We start from the raw sequence: 15240 nt of genomic DNA on the forward strand, positions 1-15240 counted from the left end.
CGGTTTCCTTTCCAGGGAGAAATCCCAGAATTGGCAGCAAAAAGGCGAGCGTCTTTCTTGATGGACAGCCGTCCAGACTGAGACGAGCGTCTTTCTGGCTGGGACGCTCGGATTAATAGTCAGACCCAAATATTATTTTTTGCAGCTTCACCAGACGAGCGTCTGATGGTTTGGACGCTCGAATTTCTTCAGGACGAGCGGATTATCCCTCAAACGCTTGGATTCTTCCTTGACCACACGGATTCACGTCCATCCGTGGGTGCTTCGTAACCCGTGTCATTTCATTCTTCGATTCTTGTGTTCTTCATTGTAGGGGCACTACAAAGGCATGAATAGCCTAGGCAATTGCTATCCCCATACTAAGTCTAAGCACTGCACAACAATAAATTCATAAGTCTCTCCCTCACTTCTCTCAAAATGATGAATATCTTGATTAAGGCACAAAAATTTAAATCCAAAAATGACAAAAATGCAATAGAATAATTGAAATGCAAGTTAGGGAGTTAGAATATTTACAAATGGTGGTTTAGGGAGGACTCCGCCAAACTCTCATCCAATGTGAGATGTCAAGGGGGCATGTTCAAGGTGTTGTTGATGTTACTCAACACCTTGAAGAAGTAGTCGAGAGCTTGCTCATTATCATGATAAAGATCCTCAATAGATCTTTGTACTTATTGTTCTCCATGATGGTCTTGGGTCATAGCATTACCAATATAGGGATTGAATATCCCTTCAAACTCATCATCCCAAAGACCGCATACTTCGTCTACTTGCTCACTAAAAAAGTCTTGAGTTGATAAAGACAGCTCTCCTTCTTTCTTGTCTTGGCCAATGAGGCCTTTCTCCTCACTTGTCATGGGTGAGATTTTCAAGCTCTCATTGTTGCAATTTCCTTGCTCTTTTGATGGGGCATCATCCACTTTCTTTCTCCATTGAAATTCCAACTTCTTCCTATCATCTTTCCGGCTATAGTGATCAACCATAAAACATGGCTCATGCAATTGGGGAGCTCTCATGGTCTTGTCAAGATTAAAAATGATGGTTTCATCTCCGACTTCAAAGGTGAGCTGTCCATGCTTCACATCGATCATCGCTCCCGCGGTGTGCAAGAAGGGTCTTCCTAAGATAATAGGAATGTTGGAGTCTTCTTCCATGTCAACAGTAACGAAATCCACCGGGGTGAAGAATTTTCCAATTCTCACGGGAACATTTTTCCATACCCTTAAAGGTGTCTTTGTCGATCTATCCGCCATTTGAAGCGTGATGTTGGTGCATTTGAGTTCTCCCATTCCTAGCCTCTTGCTAACCGAATATGGCATGACACTAACACTTTCCCCAAGGTCACATAAAGCTTTGTTGATTGTAGTGTCACCAATAGTGCATGGAATGGAGAAACTTCCCGGATCCTTGAGCTTTAGAGGTGAACTCCCTTGAAGGATGGCACTACTCACCTAAGTGAAGGCAATAGTATCAAGCTTCCGGATTGATTTCTTCTTTGTAAGGATGTCCTTCATGTACTTTGCATAGGCCGGAACGTGATTGATCAATTCCGTGAAAGGAATTGAGACTTCTAAATTCTTCACAATTTCCATGAATTTTCTAAGTTGGTCATCAAACTTAGGCTTAGCTTGACGACTCGAGAATGGAAGTCTAATCACAATGGGGTCCTTCTCTTTGGCCTTTTCTTCATTTTTCTTTGAAACTTCTTGATTGGTGGGTTCTTCTTCTCTAGAGTTTTACACAACTCTTTCCTTGTCACTAGCCTCTACAACTTCAACTTCAACTTTCTTCTTTGGCCCTTCATATCGTGTACCACTCCTCAAGTGGATGGCACTAACAGTTTCATGTCTTGGGGGATTACTTTGAGGTGGTAATTGCCCCTTTTGTCTTTGAGAACTTGAAGATGCTAGTTGGGTCATTTGAGTTTCCAACATTTTTGTGTGGGTTAGGATGTTGTTGATGGTGATGTCTTTTGCTTGGCTATCTTTTTGCATTTGAGTGAAAAATTCTTGTTGATTCTTTTGCATTTGGAGGACTGCTTTTTGAACATCAAAACCTTGGTCATTTTGTTGATTGTATAGAGTTTGATTTTGGTATGGTTTTGGTTGTAAAAGGGTCTTTGATTTTGGTTTCTCATTGGAGGTGGGGTGTATGTCAGTTGAGGGTTTTGAACATTTTGACTTTTGTATGAGAGATTTGGATGGAATTTGGTGTTTTCATTGTAATAGTTGGAATAAGGGGTACCACTTTTGTATGCTTGAAAAGCATTCACTTGCTCACTTGTTCCCCTACATTCACTTTGGTCATGTCCCAAAGTTCCACAATTGTCACATATTCCACTTGGAATCGATGAAGATGTTACCATGGCATTAACATGTTGCTTTGGTGATTTTGAGGCTTCTTCAAGCTTAGCCATAGCCTTTTCAAACTTCAAGTTGATGGTATCAATATGAGCACTAAGTTGAGCACCCAATTGAGTAATAGAGTCCACTTCATACTTTCCTCCTCTAGTAGCCTTGCGAGGTCTACTATATTGTGAATTATGGACCGCTATTTCCTCAATCTTGTTCCAAGTTTGATTATCGTCAACTTCGGTGAACATACCATTTGATCCCATGTTGAGAATGTTTCGGGAGTCTTCATAAAGACCATTCCAAAATTGTTGTACCAAGAACCACTCGCTAAGTCCATGACGAGGACATGAGCGGCAAGTTCCTTTGAATCGCTCCCAAGCTTCATACAAAGATTCTTCGTCCCTTTGCTTAAAACCCGTGATTTGAGCTCTTAGCATGTTAATCTTTTCCGGGGGGTAGAACTTTTTGTAGAAAGCTAGAGCCAACTTCTTCCATGAGTCAATTCCAATAGTAGCCTTATCAAGGCTCTTTAACCATTGTTTCATGGTACCAATTAGAGAAAAAGGAAATAAGACCCATCGAATTTGGTCTTGAATCACTCCGGTTTGTGAAATCGCATCACAATAGTCACAAAAAGTCTCCATGTGAAAATGAGGGTCTTCACTAGGCATCCCCCCAAATTGGCTTCTTTCGACTAATTGGATAAATGCGGATTTTGCTATAAATTTTCCGGTTAAGTGTTGTGGTGTGGGAGTACCATTGGGTAGGTTCTCCTCGGTTGGTATAGAATGTGATGAAACTTAGGCATTGTGGGTTGATTTTGTGGTTGATTTTGTGTTGGTTTATCCTCACCTTCTCTTGCAAAAGGGTTGATGAACTCAATAGTATTTGGTTGAATATCTACAACCTCACCAATACCTCTCAAAGTATTTCTAGCAAGTCCTCTATTGGTTGTCAAAGTCCTTTCAATTTCGTGATCAATGGGTAACAAGTTACCTTGTGATCTTCAAAACATGCAAAATATCAAACAACTCGAAAACAATTAGAACAAACCTTGAGGAGTTGTACTTCCCCAAGGCAAAGAAAGACACAACTAATAACAATCAAAGAAAATCAAATCAAGTTAACACCGTCCCCGGCAACGGCGCCATTTTTGGTCGGTCCGCTTTGAGCTTAGATTTCGGTTACTTGTCATTAGGAGCACCTAGACCAAAACAATATTTATAACTTCACAAACAACTCTACTACTAGTAAAGAGGCAAGTAAAGGTCGGATCCCAAGGGACGGGTATTGATGTAAGATTTTCGATTGCAAGTAGTGGTGTCTAGGGGTGTCACAATTTGGGTTGAGATAAGAAGAACACTAAACTAAATAACAATAAAAGTAAACAAGAAAGATGACTAAAATGAGATGTAAACAATTGATTAAAATCACTAGGGTTTCATGGGTTCATAGGGGATTCATGGGAATTGATCATACAAACATATTCTCAAATTATAAGCAAGCAATTATTGTTGTGATAGGATCAAGTTGGTTTATATCTTACAATCCTAGGAAGGTTTGGGTCCCGTAGCCGAATCGATTAGATTGTACAACACCTACAAGTCGACTTAATCCTCCCTACTCAACTATATGCATGCTCTAATGAGACTCGAGTTGGTTTATGTCTTACAAGTCTCATTGAAAAGGTAAGTGATGGGTAAAAAATGCAAGGATTCATAGGCTCGCATTTCATCAAACATAACATGTGCATAAGTTGAGATCACAACAAGCAAGCAAATAAATTATGTGAACATATTAGATTAAGCATGAATTATTCCCCATGTTGGTTTCTCCTAATTCCCCATTAACCTTAGTTAAGGAAACTACTCACTCATTATCAAGTTTAACATGTTAACAAGGTTGTCAATCATATCAACAAAGCAAAACATGATGAATAAGTAAAGATGATTAACAATAATTAAAAAGGGATTAAGAGAATTATACCTAATGATGATTCCAAAATAATAAGCAAAGAATAATAGAAGTACTTGATGAATGATTGGAAGGTTGTCAATCCTTCAAATAAACCCAAATAATCTTCAATTACCCAAAATAAAGGATGAACAATAGAGAAATTAAGGAAATGAGATTTGTATTAATACTTGATTAAAAGTTGATTACAAGATTAAAGAGAGATTAGAATAATATAGACTACACTAAAGATTGATAAGAAGAACATGATAATCTAATTAGTATAATGGGGTATTTATAATGGGGATTAGGTGCACAAATTAGGGTTACTAAGGGCTTAAATGACGATTAAGTCCTTTAGAAAAGTTGAGGAAATGCTCCTCTCGAAGAAAGATGCGAGTCTCCTTTTTGCTAGTCTTTCGAAAATATGCGCATCCCGAGTAGAACAAGAAGAAGCCGGACTGCACTGGAGAACAATTCGAGCGTCCAAAGGGTCGGGACGAGCGGATTGTGGAAGTGGTGGACGAGCGGCTTGGTGTGTGCGACGAGCGGATTCTGGAGCTCTTGGACGAGCGGCCTGGTGCTGGGACGCTCGGATTTTGGCTCTTGGACGAGCGGCCTGATGCTGGGATGAGCGGATTCCAGTCCAGTGAGCTTTTTCTTCTTTCCTTCTTCTCTTCTTCCAACAATCCTCCGGGATTTTGTCGGGGATGCAAGGATCTTTTTCATCATTGCCCATCTACTACATTATTTACAAAGGCCTTCTAGTCTTGTCTTTACTTTGATGCTTGGTCATTATATTCGATCAATTTAGCTCTATTTTGCCACGAAAATGCAAGGTTTGCACTCCTCTCCTACCAAGGGAACAAAACCTCAAAGAATATGCAAAACAAAGGACTAAAGATAGTAAATGACCCAAATATGCACTAAAAAGCATAGGAACGAGGCTAATTCGGGGACTAAATATGCTCAAATATTGGTCACATCATGAACCCAGATCCATATTAATGTATCTGGTTTCTATAATAAAGTATCTCAAACCAATTTTAGTGTACCTATAAACTAATTTTGTGTATTGATGGTAGATACATCAAAGTAGTGATTAGATACATAAAACAATAGTGTAGATACATGTAGTCGACAACAACCAGATACACACAATACCTGTAGTCATTAAGAATTGACGTGCTTCAGATGAGCAGGTTTGACACGAGAAAAAATTCGATCAGAGATGTGAATTGATTTCCGATAGAAGATGGTTGGAGGGAGAAAATAAAGGTGATGACGAGGAGGAGATCTCAAATGGCATTCATTCATTTTAATTCAATTTCTTTGGACGCCATTGTACGGTACACTTTTGGACCGAACGGAATTCTTGCCGGAGCTATAGCAACGAGAGAGTGGAGTTATGAGAGGCGTGAAAGTGGGTATCTTCAGGTGTGCGCGGAGATACCCGAGAGACAGGACCACCACAGAGGGAATTGAAAGCACGGTGGTCATATGAGAATGTCGCCGGTTGGCTCCGGTAATCGGCGAAAGCAACACGAATATTGGGGATAAGTGAGGTTGGGCGTCAAAGGGGTAATTTGGAATGTGAACATAACAAATGGGTCAGTTAGTTTGATGGCGTTGAATTGTGTAGTTGGTTTTTGTTATTCAATAAAAGGTTAGTGAATCGTTCTCACCGTTTTCACCGAGTGTTCGTTCTCACCTTATCCTGCCTATATATATATATATATATATATATATATATATATATATATATATATATATAGAAATAGGATCTCGTGCAAACTCAAAGTTCGGTGCGAACCTACGAACTAAGCAAGAACTGTAAGATCTCAAGTTGACAAGGAACGTATCAACGGCTGACATCAATTCTATACACTCTCCCCCTACTAAAAGTCAAAACATCTCAAACTGCAAACCCAACCTTAAGCCTATCTACCTAGCTCCCTCATTCTTTTCTAAACCCACCATCACCGGACACCAGTTGCTCTCGCCGACCACCCTGATGCCGGTCACTCAAACGACCACCTCTGATGACACTCCAATTCGCCCACTACAACCGTTGCCCTTCTTTGTATTGATCCCCTATGCTGACAACGAACCTTAAACAAGGTCGACGAAATTCATTTTTGGCTCTATTTTGTCCAACAACATTGCCGGAGCAGTTAGTTTTCCGAATTCGTGCTTCGTTTTTTTTGTTGATTTAGGTTAGATTTCGAATTGGCGTAGCAGACTGGTTGTCGGTTATAATTTGGGGATTTTTATTTCGTGGGGTTTGGATCGGTGAAAGGACAACGACATAGGATGACGAAGAGAGGTGTGACTGAGGGAAGCGCGCGGCGTCGGAGTTGAGCTCCAGCGACTGATGTTTCTTTGGGGAAAACCAGAGGTGGTCGGATTAATGTTACCGTTGTCTCGGTGGTGGGGTACTGAGGTGAGTGGTGGTGGTAAGGGTAACGTTGATGTTGTGGTTGGCGAAGTGTTGATTGGTAGTTAATAGATGGAGTGATGGCATTGTGGTGGGAGTGGCACTAGTGGTCGGCGTAGTGAGTGCGGTGTTGCTCGGCGTGCCGTCACTTTATTGTCTGTGAGAGCGGCGATGTTCGTTCGACGTCAACTAATCGACGACATTAAAGATTGTGGAGGCGAGGCGTCTATGATGGTGGTGGTGTGGGGCATCTAATGGTAGTTGTGGTAGTGGGTATTAGGTTGTAGCCAGTAGCTAGGTTTGTGTATCTACAGTAAAGTACAATGTAAATGTATCCAATATATTGGTTTGTATAAGGATACTCTCTCCTCAGCAGGTTCCACTCTACCTTTTTAATTTTATAAGGAGTACTCACCCCGTTTCAACAAATAATTAGGACGGAGGAAGTATTTATTAAAATGCAATGTAACATAGGATATCAGGTCTGATGTATAAGGATACATTTCATCTGAGAAGGATAAAATGCAATGTAACATAGGTTTCAACATTTTTTTTGGTCGGTCATAGGTTTCAACATTAAATATTGCTAGATACACTTATTTACCTTGCTAGATATATATCTCTAGCAAGTTAGATACACTTTTTTACCTTGCTAGATACACTCCTCTAACAAGCTACATACACTCTTTTACTTTGCTAGATACACTTATTTACTTTGTTAGATACACATCTCTAGCAAGCTAGATACATTTTTTTTACCTTGCTAGATACACTCCTCTAACAAGCTACATACACTCTTTTACCTTGCTAGATACACTTTTTTACCTTGCTAGATACACATCTCTAGCAAGCTAGACATACTCATTTACCTTGCTAAATACACTCATTTACCTTGCTAAATACACTCTTATACCTTGCTAAATACACTCATTTACCTTGCTAAATACACTCTTATACCTTGCTAGATACACTTATTTACCTTGCTAGATACACTTATTTACCTTGTTAGATACACTTATTTACCTTGGCTAGATACACTTATTTATCTTGCTAGATACACTCATTTACCTAGCTAAATACACTATTTTACCTTACTAGATACACTTCTTTACCTAGCTAGATACACTTATTTGTTTAAATTATATATATATATATATATATATATATATATATATATATATATATATATATATATATATATATATATATATATATATATATACGAGTGTAAAGTTCAAATGAGTCCCTTCATATACTTTGAGTCCATAAGTCCTTTGCACAACCCTTGGACCATGCATGGTGGAAGGTTGAGATTCAAAGTAAGAAACACACTTAACACTAATTAATTTACTTCTCTCTCTAGTTTAGTAATACTTTCACTAATTCATTATCATACACAATTAACACTACCTTTTGTCTTATACTTCAAAGTTTGTGAAAATTTTGTTAACATTTTTCCTGGTTCGGTTTTTTCATTTTTTTTTTCGAGACAAGTTTTCGACATTTTAGGATTTTACGAGTATAATTCTAACAGCAAAAAAGTGTAATTTTAAGGAATATTTACGAGAATTTTGCGTTTTACAAGTTTAACTTCAATCTTTTCCGAGTGATTTTGACGAATAATATTTTGAATTTTTGTAATTTTATCACAAGTTATTGTAATTTTAGCATTTTACGAGTGTTATCTTAACAACAAAAAGTGTTATTTTAGTCCATGTAAGTGTAATTTCAGTCCAATGAAATTGTTATTTTAGTCCTGGAGAATGTAATTTTAGTCCAGTAAAATGTAATTTTAGTCAAGAAAAGTATATTTTCAGTCCACTGAGAATGTAATTTTAGTCCATTGAGAGTGTAACATTAGTCCATAAGGCCAATGAGAATATGACCAAGCCCATTGAGAGTGTAACATTAGTCAAATAGAAGTAAGTGTAATTCTAACAGAAAAAGTGTAATTTTAGCAGAAAAAGAGTTATTCTAGCAGAAAAAAGTATAATTTTAACAGAAAAAAGTGTAATTTTAATAGAAAAAAAGTGTAATTTTAATAGATAAAAGTGTAATTTTAATAGATAAAAATGTAATTTTAATAGATAAAAGTGTATCTTTAACAGAAAAAGTGTAACTTTAATAGAAAAAAGTGTAATTTTAATAGAAAAAAGTGTAATTTTAATGGAGAAAAGTATAATTTTAATGGAGAAAAGTGTAACTTCAATAACAGAGAAAAACATAAATTTAACAGAAAAAAGTGTAATTTTAATAGATAAACTAGTTTTGTGACCCGTGAAATTCACGGATTGTTCTGTTTCTAGTGTAATACTTTAGTGATTTAATACAATAACATACTACGATCAATTCAATTTACGGGTTTCATGTTTTAAGGGTTATATAAATTCAATTAGTCTTTTATACAACATTTTATCAGAAATTAAAATTTTATACATTAGATATACTAAGATACCCCTATCAAAACTAAAGTAACTCAATGCAAGATAAAATGAATTAATAATATAAGTATTCATATAATCAAATTAAACAAAATTATATTATCAAACAAAGATCTCCAAAGATAGAGCACCCTCACAAATTCAACAATTCTGAAAATAACATAAAACACACAATTAGAAATGTTATCACAAAACTAACATTTCATACCCCCATAAAATTGAAGCTAATATAATAATAAATTGCGGAACTAAAAATTTTAAAGCAGCAACAACTTGAAAAACAATTGGATCATTATTGCCGAATAATTCACCTATTAAACAATATTATACAAAAAATCCTATGTCATCCCCTTAAATTTCCACCTTTTAGCCATATATTTCAACAGTAGGTCTCATGAAAGACAGTCTCCCACGCACTAATTTAGTGGGAGACATAATAGGGAAAAAAGAAATTCAGTGGGTCCTCACCACATCATGTGAGAGGTGTCTCAATAACGCTATTGAGAGACCGTCTCTCCGGAGTTTTTGTGATATTTCAAAATATATATAATAAATGCTCACAAAATTAAAATATAGTTGTTTAAGCAATCTTAGTATTTCTCTTCTCCTTATAATCTTCTTTCTTCAATAAATCATACCTATTAAAAAAAAGTAACACAATAATAGTGGAATTTGTTTTATGCAATATTATCGTTATTAACTTAGTTTCACCGTAAGTAATGAAAAAAAGAGGGAATAATAATCAAATCGTAGAGATGTAAGTATATTTACCTTGGAAGAGTTTAACACAATAAATAATCTTGAGAGCACCTAAATGAGAACAAAACAAACACATACGCGAAATTGAAAATGTGATGAACACTTTATAACCCAATGAAACTTCCAATAAAAAATAAAAAAAATTAATTAATAATATCGGTGACACGCACAAACCATTCTACTAACGATAGAGATAAGAAATTTTTTGCTTACAAATTTTGCCTTTCATAAAAAATATATAAACAATTGAGAATGCGTTTTATGGCTATTAAATATTATTTTTTCATTATTATCAAATTTAATATAGGTATAAATAAAGATCAAGTTCATGACTTTTGAGCATCCATATTTCATTATTATGAAGTTTAATATAAACTTAAGTATGGGAAAATGAGAAATGGTATGTAAAAGATTTGCTTTATTATTATTATTATTATTATTATTATTATTATTATTATTATTGTTATTATTATTATTATTATTATTATTATTATTATTATTATTATTATTATTATTATTATTATTATTATTATTATTATTATTATTATTATTATTATTATTATTATTATTATTATTGTTATTATTATTATTATTATTAATTTTTTTTTCTTACAAACTCCACTTCGCATGAAAGTCATTAAAAAAGTTATCTTGTATATGTAATCAGGGGCGTCTTGAAACAAACGGAGGCCCAGTGCACCGTAAAAAAATGAGGCCCCAAATATGAAAGTACAAGTGTACTATGCTTCGATGTTTGTATTAAAATTTATCGATAAAGCTTATAAATTCTGTGTCCAAAGCCGGAGGCCCGGTTCCTCCGCCCGTGATTGTACGGGGTCTTAGACGCCACTGTATGTAATTAAAATATGACATATTGATTATGATAGATATTTTGATTTTCCTTTTAATTATATTTATAAATTTGTAGATATTAGTAACTTTATAATCCAAATTATTAGATTTTTTATTTACCATAAATAAAACCTTTTAGCTACTATCTTTATGGTTAAAGAGGAGTTAGATGAACAAATTGAATGATTTAAATGATGAGAGTAAATTCTTAATTTATTTTTATTATTTAAATCATGATCTTATGGTTTCCACACACAAATAAATATTAGTAAACCTTATAATGAGTTTTAATAAATTTATTAAAGTAGCATTAATACTAACAATATAAATTAATAGAATTTAATTATGATAATCCTACATGGCAAAAAATTAAATGTATTAAGTTGCCTCTTAACTATATAGTTAAAATATGACATGTTGATGATGATAGATATTTTGGTTTTCCTTTTAATTATATTTATAAATTTGTAGATATTAGTAACTTTATAATCCAAATTATTATATTTTTTATTTACTATATAAGACCTTTTAGCTACTATATTTATGGTTAAGGAGAATAAATTGAATGATTTAAATGATGAGACTAAATTCTTGATTTATTTTTATAATTTAAATCATGATCTTATGGTTTCCAAACAAAAATATTACTAAACTTTATAATGAATTTTAATAAATTTATTAAAGTAGCCTTAATATTAACAATATAAATTAATAGAATTTAATTATGATAATCTTACATGGCAAAAAATTAAATATATTAAGTTGTCTTTTAACTATATAGTATAGATTATATAGATTTATAGATGTGGCATTAATTAATGCACGCGTGGCTTTTTCTTCGCCTATGTGGCTTTGTCTACGTGGCCTTTTAAAGTTACCCTTTTAATATAATTTTATAGAAGTGTAATTTTAGTGGAAAAAAGTGTAATTTTAATGGAAAAAAGTGTAATTTTAATGGGAAAAAATATAACTTTAACAATAGAGAAAAATGTAACTTTAACATAGAAAGATGTAATTTTATTAGAAAAAAGTGTAATTTTATTGGAGAAAAGTGTAACTTTAATAATAGAGAAAAATGTAACTTTAACAAAGAAAAAAATGATATTATGTGAGATCTAAAATTTTAAAAAATCAAATTTAGTTTCAAAAACTTATATCTAAAATTTAAAAAATATACCTAATGTCATACTAACACCCAAAAAAAATGCATGTAACAAGACAAAAAAATATAAACAAAATCTGAAAAAAAATAAAAAAAACATTTACTACCGGAAAAAAGTTATATAATATACATATACACACGAAAAAAAAAAAACTGATCGTGAAAGCAAGAAGAGAAAGGAGAAAAAAAAAAGAAAAAAGAAAACAATAAAACACCACCCATCCCAGATTCCCAGGCCACTAATTATACATAAAAAAAAAATTGCCAGGTCTGAAAATCGAAAAAGGAGGAAAAAGAAGAGAAAAAAAGAAAAAGAAAAAACAAAACAATAACAACACCACCAGCCACCCCAGCCCACTAAACTATATAAAAAAAAAAAGGCAACAAGGAAACAATAAAACACCACCCATCCTAGCCAGATCTGAAAATCGAAAAAGGAGGAAAAAGAAGAGAAAAAAAGAAAAAGAAAAAGAAAAAACAAAACAATAACACCACCACCAGCCAACCCAGCCCACTAAACTATAAAAAAAAATGGCAGCACTGAAAATCGAAAAAGGAGGAGAAGACAGCGGGGGGGAAGACATTGGTTGGTGGTGTCGTTGGTGCGAGGTGGAAGGGAGTGGTGTTGTGGGTGCATGGGGGTGGTGGGTGCGTGGGGGTGGAGCCGGCTGGAGAGGAGGGTGGGTGTGCGGGTGGGGTGACAGAGGTGGTAGAAGGCGGCAGATCTGGTGGGCCGTCGGGTGGTGGGTTGTGGGTTGTGGGTGGTGGTGTCGGGTGGGATGGTGATGGTGGGAGTGGGTGGTGGAAGATTTAGGGTTTTTATTTATTTGGGTTTTGAAATAATTTGGGTTTTAGAGAGGGAGTAGAAAAATAAATTGTGTGAATGAGTGAGAAGTGAGTGGAAAAATAAATGTTATATAGTGGAGTAATATTTGATTAATGTGAATTAGTAAAGTAGAGAGGGGGAGTGTTTAATTAGACATTAATCTCCTTTTTTTTTTGCTTACAATCTCAGCCCTCCATCTCCCTCATTCAATGGCTCTAAAGTGAACTTATGGACTCACACTTGAGGGAGGGACTCATTTGATATATATATATATATATATATATATATATATATAGGCGGGATCTCGTGAGTTTGGTTCTTATGGTGAGTTGTGAGTTTGTGTGTTTAGAAATCTGGACCACTAGATAAAAAAGATCTTACGGCTAAGATTACACGAAGAAACTAACAATAAATAATACGCGCGACTTTTTAAGCAGTCACCTGGGCCTCACTGTTTACTTTTTCTTTTTCTCTCTTCTATTAATTATCTGAAATCACAATCCCAAATCTTTTTCCTAAAAACACATTCCAATGAAAGTTATCAATAATTGTTCAAGGAAATTGAAGACGACTCACATAAACACAATTTATCAAGAAAGCTTCTTCGCACAAACAAATACCGAGTTTTATCTTTTTGATTTATTCAATTTTTGACATGTTGTACTGATTCAGGAATCTCGAAGTTTCCTATTCTGCAGCATCATGTTTCTGTATTTATTAATTTCTATATTAATTTTTTCTCCGTCTAAGGGAATGAGTTTTTGAAAGAACCAATCATGGATTGGTCGCTATTCTGGTGGTAACACGGTGTTGCGGCTCAATGGTAGCTGCTGCTCCGCTCGTGGTGGTTCTTACGGTGATGCGGGACTCAGGTGAGTCGAGTGTCGGATTCGGAATCAAGTAGAACGTGTGGAGTCGGGATGACCCCAAGTCAGTTGAGGCTCCTGGCAGTTCAATGGTGCGCGAAAAGGTAACGGACTGGACACCGACATCAAATGCGGCTGGAATTGGATCAATGTTGATGACCGTACTGTTTGTGGTTGTTAATGTAGTCGGGTTTATGCGACGATGTTGAAATTGGTGTCAATGAAATTGCAGTAAGGACGACGCCAAACATTCAAGCATGTGATGTATTCCATGTCAATGCTTTAGCAGAAATCAAACTCTGACTTATTGCTTTTTGTTTGTTTGGATTCTTGTGTGAGCTTGTTTAACTAATTTGAATTACGGAGGTTATACCTCTTATTGTACATGTGAGTTATTCTCAATGCCAGATTAATTTTTGTCGTTGTTTGCTTACAAGTTGTGGGGATTTCTAATTTTCACCCGTCTAGCTTGGGTTGTATTGTCTATTGTTATTCGATACGTTTTTTCAATCCTTTATAATTAAGGATCTGAAATACTTCTATGTTTCAATTCATTATATATATTTTCCAATCTCTATTGTGAAACTATATGCGCATTAATTAGTCTATCCTGCATCTATTGAAAATTGAAGTTGCACAAGATAATAACACTACAATAAAACACTATAACACTAGAATAATACTCCAATAATACACGGATAACACTCCAATAACACCACAATAACACTACAATAACAGCACAATAACACGAGAAAAAAAGAAGAGTAAAAAAACCAAAGTAGTAAAAAAATCAAAAAGACACCGGAATAGCATCACAATAACACCAGAATAACAATACCATCAGACTAACAGCACAATAACACGTGGTAAAAAAATAGTAAAAAAATTAAAGTAGTAACAAAAATCAAAGTGACACCAGAATAACATCAAAATAATAGCAGAATAACAGTAGAATAACAGCACAATAGCAGCGGAATAACAATAACAGCACAATAACACGTGGTAAAAACAAAAAGAAAAAAAAAATCAAAGTCGTAAAAAAAATTCACAGTAACAGCAGAATAACATCACAATAACAGCGGAATAACAATAACAACACAATAACATATGGTAAAAAAAAAAAGAGAAAAAAATCAAAGTCGTAAAAAAAATCAATGTAACAGCAGAATAACATCACAATAACAGCGGAATAACAATAATAGCACAATAACATGTGGTAAAAAAAAAGAGAGAAAAAAATCAAAGTCGTAAAAAAATCCAGGTAAAAAAAAAGCACAATAATAGCATAATAACACGAGGTAAAAAAAATAAGAGTAAAAAAAATTTCACGTAAAAAAAATCCGGTACAAAAAGAAAAAGAAAAAAAGGTAACATAATGAGTAAATTAAAGAAAAACATAAGAGAAAACAAAAATTAAAGTGGTAAAAAAAAGCATAATAACACGAGGTAAAAAAAAAGAGAAAAAAAATTAAAGGAAAAAAAAAAGTAACATTAGAAAAAAGAGAAAATAAGTAAATGAAAATGGTTTTATATAACATGTAAAGATTTGATCTTCACCACTCATCTCTAATATAATCTAGCCAGTGCCGA

General features: G+C 34.4%; 1 non-coding gene across 1 annotated transcript; it reads left to right on the forward strand.

Moving 5' to 3' along the window:
* The first annotated feature begins 2684 nt into the window (after positions 1-2684).
* LOC141624583 (small nucleolar RNA R71) lies at positions 2685-2791 on the forward strand. Its single transcript, XR_012534388.1, has one exon. It is a non-coding gene; the product is annotated as a small nucleolar RNA R71 (small nucleolar RNA).
* The last annotated feature ends 12449 nt before the right edge of the window (positions 2792-15240 follow it).

Source organism: Silene latifolia, chromosome X, assembly GCF_048544455.1.
Source record: "Silene latifolia isolate original U9 population chromosome X, ASM4854445v1, whole genome shotgun sequence".
In the NCBI taxonomy this organism is placed as follows: domain Eukaryota; kingdom Viridiplantae; phylum Streptophyta; class Magnoliopsida; order Caryophyllales; family Caryophyllaceae; genus Silene; species Silene latifolia.